Here is a 6,057-nt window from a genome sequence, read left to right on the forward strand (position 1 = left end):
AGAGAGACGGGCAGAAAGGCAAGCTTCTCTAACTTTGTTATAATTAATTGTATACCTGTGTATGTAAATATAATGCATTCCTATTTTGCAGTCAAGGACAAAATACTATTTGTAATATAGAATAAACTTTATTATGAAAAATATGTGCCTGTGTGTGAGAGTGTTTTTGTGGGGGCTTTTTGTGGGGGCTTTTGTGCATATATTTTTAGGATATTAACCCTAAAACATTAACGGTAAAAGTAGTAACACCATCACTAACGTTGGGTATCATACCTGTCAAGTTTTAGATTTAAAAATAAGGGATATTTTCCTCTGTCCGCTTAAAGCCGTCCCACCAGCCCAACGAAGGTTCAGTATCTCTTACATTTTAAGACAGGTTTACAAAAAATTTAAAATAACCACATGTGAACCACTTACACACTACAATTAGATTATCAGAATCTGAAATGTTGTGGACATTCCTACATATGTCATTCTTTTAATACAGCCAAATTAAAAATACTTTTCTAGATATTAAAAAAAGTTAAGATTTCTTGTCTTTTTTGCCATAATGCACTCTTTTATATTATATATTTTTTATTTATTTAATAGATTTAAAATTTAACAAAGGGTGCACAAATTCTGCAAAATGACTGTAGGTGACCTAAAAATAGTATCATGAGCTTTTACTAAAAGTCACAAGCTGTATTTTTTTATTTTAAAAGGTTTAATCTGTGTGTTTTGTTTCGGAGACGAGTATTTTTAAGCAGCTATCAGAAAAATCTCATCCCAGTTTACATGATTAGCCTACCGTTACCTTTCTTTAAGAAAAATCGCTGAATATCCAGATATGTTTTAACATCAGCAGCTCCGACTAGCTGCCTGAACTCACAGCGACGGGGGGCTTCCCCACACTGACCCTCCTTTGCAAGCTGATTGGCTGTTTCTCCTGAAAGGCGGGACTTTCTCCTTGAACCGGCTCCATGATTGGTTAAGAGACAAAGCGCGGTCAGTGTCCTGTCTCCTCAATAATATATATTTTTAATCTTAATATAATACGGGAAATTTACGGGAAAATACTAATACGGGAGGACGGCGGGAAAGAGGAGTAAAATACGGTAGTTTCCCGGCCAAAACGGGAGACTTGACAGGTATGTTGGGTATACACTGTATGACAAGTTTTTGAACCCTTCTTTAATTTTACAACATACAAATCACATCATATAAAATAAAAAATACAAAAAAGGTACCATGGATGACCCAATAAAAAAGCAGAAAAGGTAATGTCCTAACAAAATAAATAAATAAATAATGCTGCTGGGAACTTGGTCTTTGGTCCACCAATTCCTGGGACACGTGAGCGCCTGATTTGAGCACAAACACCAGGTAACATCAGGTAAATTACACCCATAAAATATATTACTCTCCGTCACTAACGTCAGATGATCGGAAATCTAATACAATCAACAATCAACCATAACATTAATGACGTCAGTGAGCCCAGAAGCTACCCAAGAAGAAGATGCCCAATCAATAGTGTGTGTCAGGAAAATGTATATCATATGAATCTATCAATCAACCTTTATTTGAACTCGGATGTACATTGAGGGCAGCCCTCATTTTCAACGTAGCCGAGCATTTACAGAAACAGGGATTGACATGACAGAGAAAATAAAAGCTAAATTTAATTATTGTAAAATAGCAGTAAATGAAATATATAAATAGATAAAAAAAATAAAAGAAGGATTAGAATAAAATAGAAAAATAAAAAATAAACAAATAAATAAAATGAATGATTATAATTAATATATATATACTTTTTTCTCTAAATTAATGCTAAAGCATATGTCTGCTGATCTTATAGTGTTCTCCATTGGGTCTCAAAGAATTCCAGTTGACCAGTCTATGCCACTACTCTTTAAGATAAGACATTTACCCATGCAAATCACTCAATGAATATAGCTCTGGAAAAAATTAAGAGAGCACTTCAGTTTCTGAATCAGTTTGTCTGATTTTGCTATTTATAGGTTTAAGTTTGAGTAAAATGAACATTGTTGTTTTATTCTATAAACTACAGACAACATTTCTCCCAAATTACAAATAAAAATATTGTTATTTAGAGCATTTATTTATTTGCAAAAAAATGAGAAATGGCTGAAATAACAAAAAAAGATGTAGAGCTTTCAGACCTCAAATAATGCAGAAAGAAAACAAGTTCATATTCATAAAGTTTTAAGAGTTCAGAAATCAATATTTGGTGGAATAACCCTGGTTTTTAATCACAGTTTTCATGCATCTTGGCATCATGTTCTCCTCCACCAGTCTTACACACTGCTTTTGAGTAACTTTATGCTGCTTTACTCCTGGTGCAAAAATTCAAGCAGTTCAGTTTGGTGGTTTGATGGCTTGTGATCATCCATCTTCCTCTTGATTATATTCCAGAGGTTTTTTAATTTGGTAAAATCAAAACAATTTTTTTTGAAGTGCACACATTTTCCAAGTGTTTTTAACACTTTTATTACTTGATTCCGTAATGCTGATCCCTATAAATATGTGCCTAATTCTAACCAGACATCATCACTTGCATAAAAAATATATACATGATTTCTAAAAACAGGAAGTTGCTGTATTACAAAAAGAAAACCATTACTATTTTCTTCCTATTTATATAGATGTTATATTCTGCTATTAGGTACAGCTGTTTCTAATTGTCTTTATAATTATCTGCAACTATTACCTGCCTATAACATTTTCTTCTCTTATGTTGCCACAATAATAATAATATTAATCCTGTAGTATATATAAAGCAGAAACTTTATACATGCTGACAAAAATATATATTTAAACAAGTAAGTGTTAATCTTTCTTCCTTAATCTTTGTTTTTTATCTTGATTTATGCTGTATTAACTGATATGCCTGAGGATTTACTTGCAATTCCACGCTTTACCTCATGATGTCACTAATTCCCGATTTTTCTGCTATTTTCTGAAGGAATACAGAAGCCTTAAACCTTGCTTAAATACCAAGTATTTCTTTATAAATCGCATTTCTAGCGTGAGATGTTGCACACGCACCTTTCAGGCCTGTTTTTATGTTTAAGCACCCTTTATAAAGGAGGCCCTCATACTCTGAAGCTCTTAACCCTTGTGTGGTGTTCGGGTCTGTTGGACCCGTTTTCAAATGATACTAAAAAAATAGTTTTTTCTAACTCAAACTCATTGGCATTGGCTCATTTTTTGTGAAAAACATATATCAAAACACATTTTCGATAAACACACACTGTACACACACACACATTTATATTACATACAGTATGTTTGGCCAAGGGCTAATAAACATTGCTTCATTTGTAAATTTGAAACTAAACCAATTTTCTACTCATATCTTGAGTTTAATTCATTTTCTTTTACATTTTATTTAAAAAACTAATAAAAAAGAGTAGCACTTTTTGAAAGAAATGTAACATAAGAAAGGTAAAGGGCAAATATTAACCATGTAAGCTGTTTATATTGCTTACAATTTAGGTGAAGCGAGCATGTGTAAAGCATTTTAATGTAAAATTGCTTAATTTTGCTGAATTAAATACAAGTAACAAAGTAAACGAGTAACAAAAATATGAACACCACACAAGGGTTAATGAACTTAAGGAACCTTTTGGATCAAGTGTACTGGACAATGCTTATACTATACTATAATACTTAGTTAATCATCCCTTTAAATTAGTAACAGCTCTAATTCTGTCAGATAGGGATCATACAGAACATTATCTCTCTGTGAAATTTTCAGTACTGATCTCTTTCCTGACTTTTCTTCCTCTCACCCACATTTACCTCTTCTTTTAACAAATCAGGCCTCAGGTAAAGCCATTGTTATAAGGGCCAATGCCCCTGTGGCCCCGCCCATAAAAAACGCCAGTGACCTGATCCATGTGTCAGTCTGAACTGGCTGTAGAAAGTTTTGACTGGTATTCCTGTCTGGGTGACTGGGTGTAATGTTGTCCTGTGGCCACTAGATGGTATGAGTAGTATATTGTCTCCATTTGAGGTCAAATGGTAAATGTCAATTTGACCCCAGCTATTTTAAAGTAAATAAATGTATTATATAATATTATGATTTTTACCCAAGTTTATGTCACAAGCTATATGTGTTTGTTGACTACTTAAATAGCCATTTAAAATAATTCTACCACCCCACCCCCCATATACAATCAGAATACATGTTATGCGACTATGGAGAAATATGCACATCAACATAAAATCTCATTAATTTAACTTAAATTGATAAAAATAGATATCTTATTTGGTATTTTAATGTATTTTAATTATTTCTAAGTAAATCTTTCTGTTGCTATGTTGTGTAAACTAGCAATATATTTGTAGGAACAATATATTCCTCCACTGAATGAGAAATATCAAAGTTTTCACGAGAATTATGTTTTCTCCGCCCCCTGCCGAATAAACAATCAGTGTTTCTTGCACTAATACAGATAGAATTGTTATTTTAAGGCTCTAAAGTTTTTTAAAGATAATAAAATTTCATGTCAAATTGACCTTCACATAATTTAACACAAATGTGTGTAAAATTCAGATGTTTTTTTATATACAGCTAAAACAACACAGATGTATACAAAATGTATACAGGACACAGAAAACATACCATCACATTAATTTTATATTTACCCAGTTGTCCCCAAAAAAGGAAAAGTCACTAAATATTAAGTAAAATTATATAAAATTATATTAACAACTTATTTAAAGGCGTTAAACATGGAATGGGGTCAAATTGACCCCAAACAGAATAGGAGGGTTAAACAATGCTTTCTCTTGCAGGATCTAAGCTTATTATCTCAGATATGGTATCAGAAAAGGTAATACATTATTTACCCCCCTTCCAAATCCCCTTCTTAAATAAATAGTTAAATAAATATACTGTAAATTAAGTTTATGTATTGAAAGTTACAATTGTTATTTATTATATATATACTACTTTATTAAAAACAGACCCAGATCAAAAATCTATATGTCTATAATAACAGGACTTGTATGTGGTGTGTCTGAACTCTATGTGCCTTCACCGCCATTATTGATTATTTGGCTCCCTCTGGTGTCTAAATGTGGCAAAACAGCTAATAGTCTAACCCTTTCTGCTTATATTCAGCTGTATATTCCCTATTACTAGTGATGCCACAACACAAGGACGGTAAAGACTAGCACATGCCTCCTCTGATACATGTGAGGTAAGACTTCGCCTCTTTTTGAACTGCAGCTGATACAGCATTGCCAAGTAGCGTCACAGCGCTAACCCTTGGGATATTTTTTTCTATAATTTATGTTATTTACCTTTATTTATTTATCTTTTTAATGTATAATTTATTGTTTTTTGTTACAGCTGTATTTATTTTTATTTAATTACGTATTCATTTGTTGTTTTATCCTTTTGCTTTTTATTTTTTTATTATTTTTTTTTATAATTTTTACTATTATTTATGTTGATTTATTTTTCTTTGTAATATTTAATATATATATTTTTTACAGTTTATTTAATTGTTTATTATTTATATTATTTATAGTAATGCATACATGTATTGTTTTATCATTTACTTTTTATTTTTTATTTAGTATTTTTATATCATTTGTCTTAATTTAATTTCTTTTTAATATTTAGTTTATTGTTTATTATAGTGTATTTATTTGATTATATATTTTCAACTTCGTATTTAATTTATTTTATTTACTGTATTTATTTATATGTATATATTTTTATTTAATTATTTTATCTTTTTGCTTTTTAAGATTTCTTATTTATTTATGATTATTTTCAGATAACTGTGTGAAAATGTAAGGAGTAGAAATAAAAAGTCGTCTTAAAAATAAAATAGTTAGATAACCAAAATGAATAATTATAACTATTTTTGTACACAAATAATCAATAAAACGCAACTAGAGTAGACTTGATGGACAGATCGAACGGGAGGGGGCGTGGCTTCTGTCCCTTTCTCCGATGACGCAGTGCGCTCTGCTGTGTCTCTGGGGCAGGCAGGACTTTTATTTTGGAAAATGTTTCTCTGACTGTTTCTC

The 6,057-nt window shown here is 31.2% G+C and overlaps 1 long non-coding RNA gene across 1 annotated transcript in view; it reads left to right on the plus strand.

Moving 5' to 3' along the window:
• The window catches only part of LOC125799091 (uncharacterized), a 515,567-nt gene that overhangs the window by 492,851 nt on the left and 16,659 nt on the right, over positions 1-6,057 (plus strand). The gene's annotated exons all lie outside the window — the stretch shown is intronic.

The sequence above is a fragment of the Astyanax mexicanus genome, chromosome 2, assembly GCF_023375975.1.
Source record: "Astyanax mexicanus isolate ESR-SI-001 chromosome 2, AstMex3_surface, whole genome shotgun sequence".
In the NCBI taxonomy this organism is placed as follows: Eukaryota; Metazoa; Chordata; class Actinopteri; order Characiformes; family Acestrorhamphidae; genus Astyanax; species Astyanax mexicanus.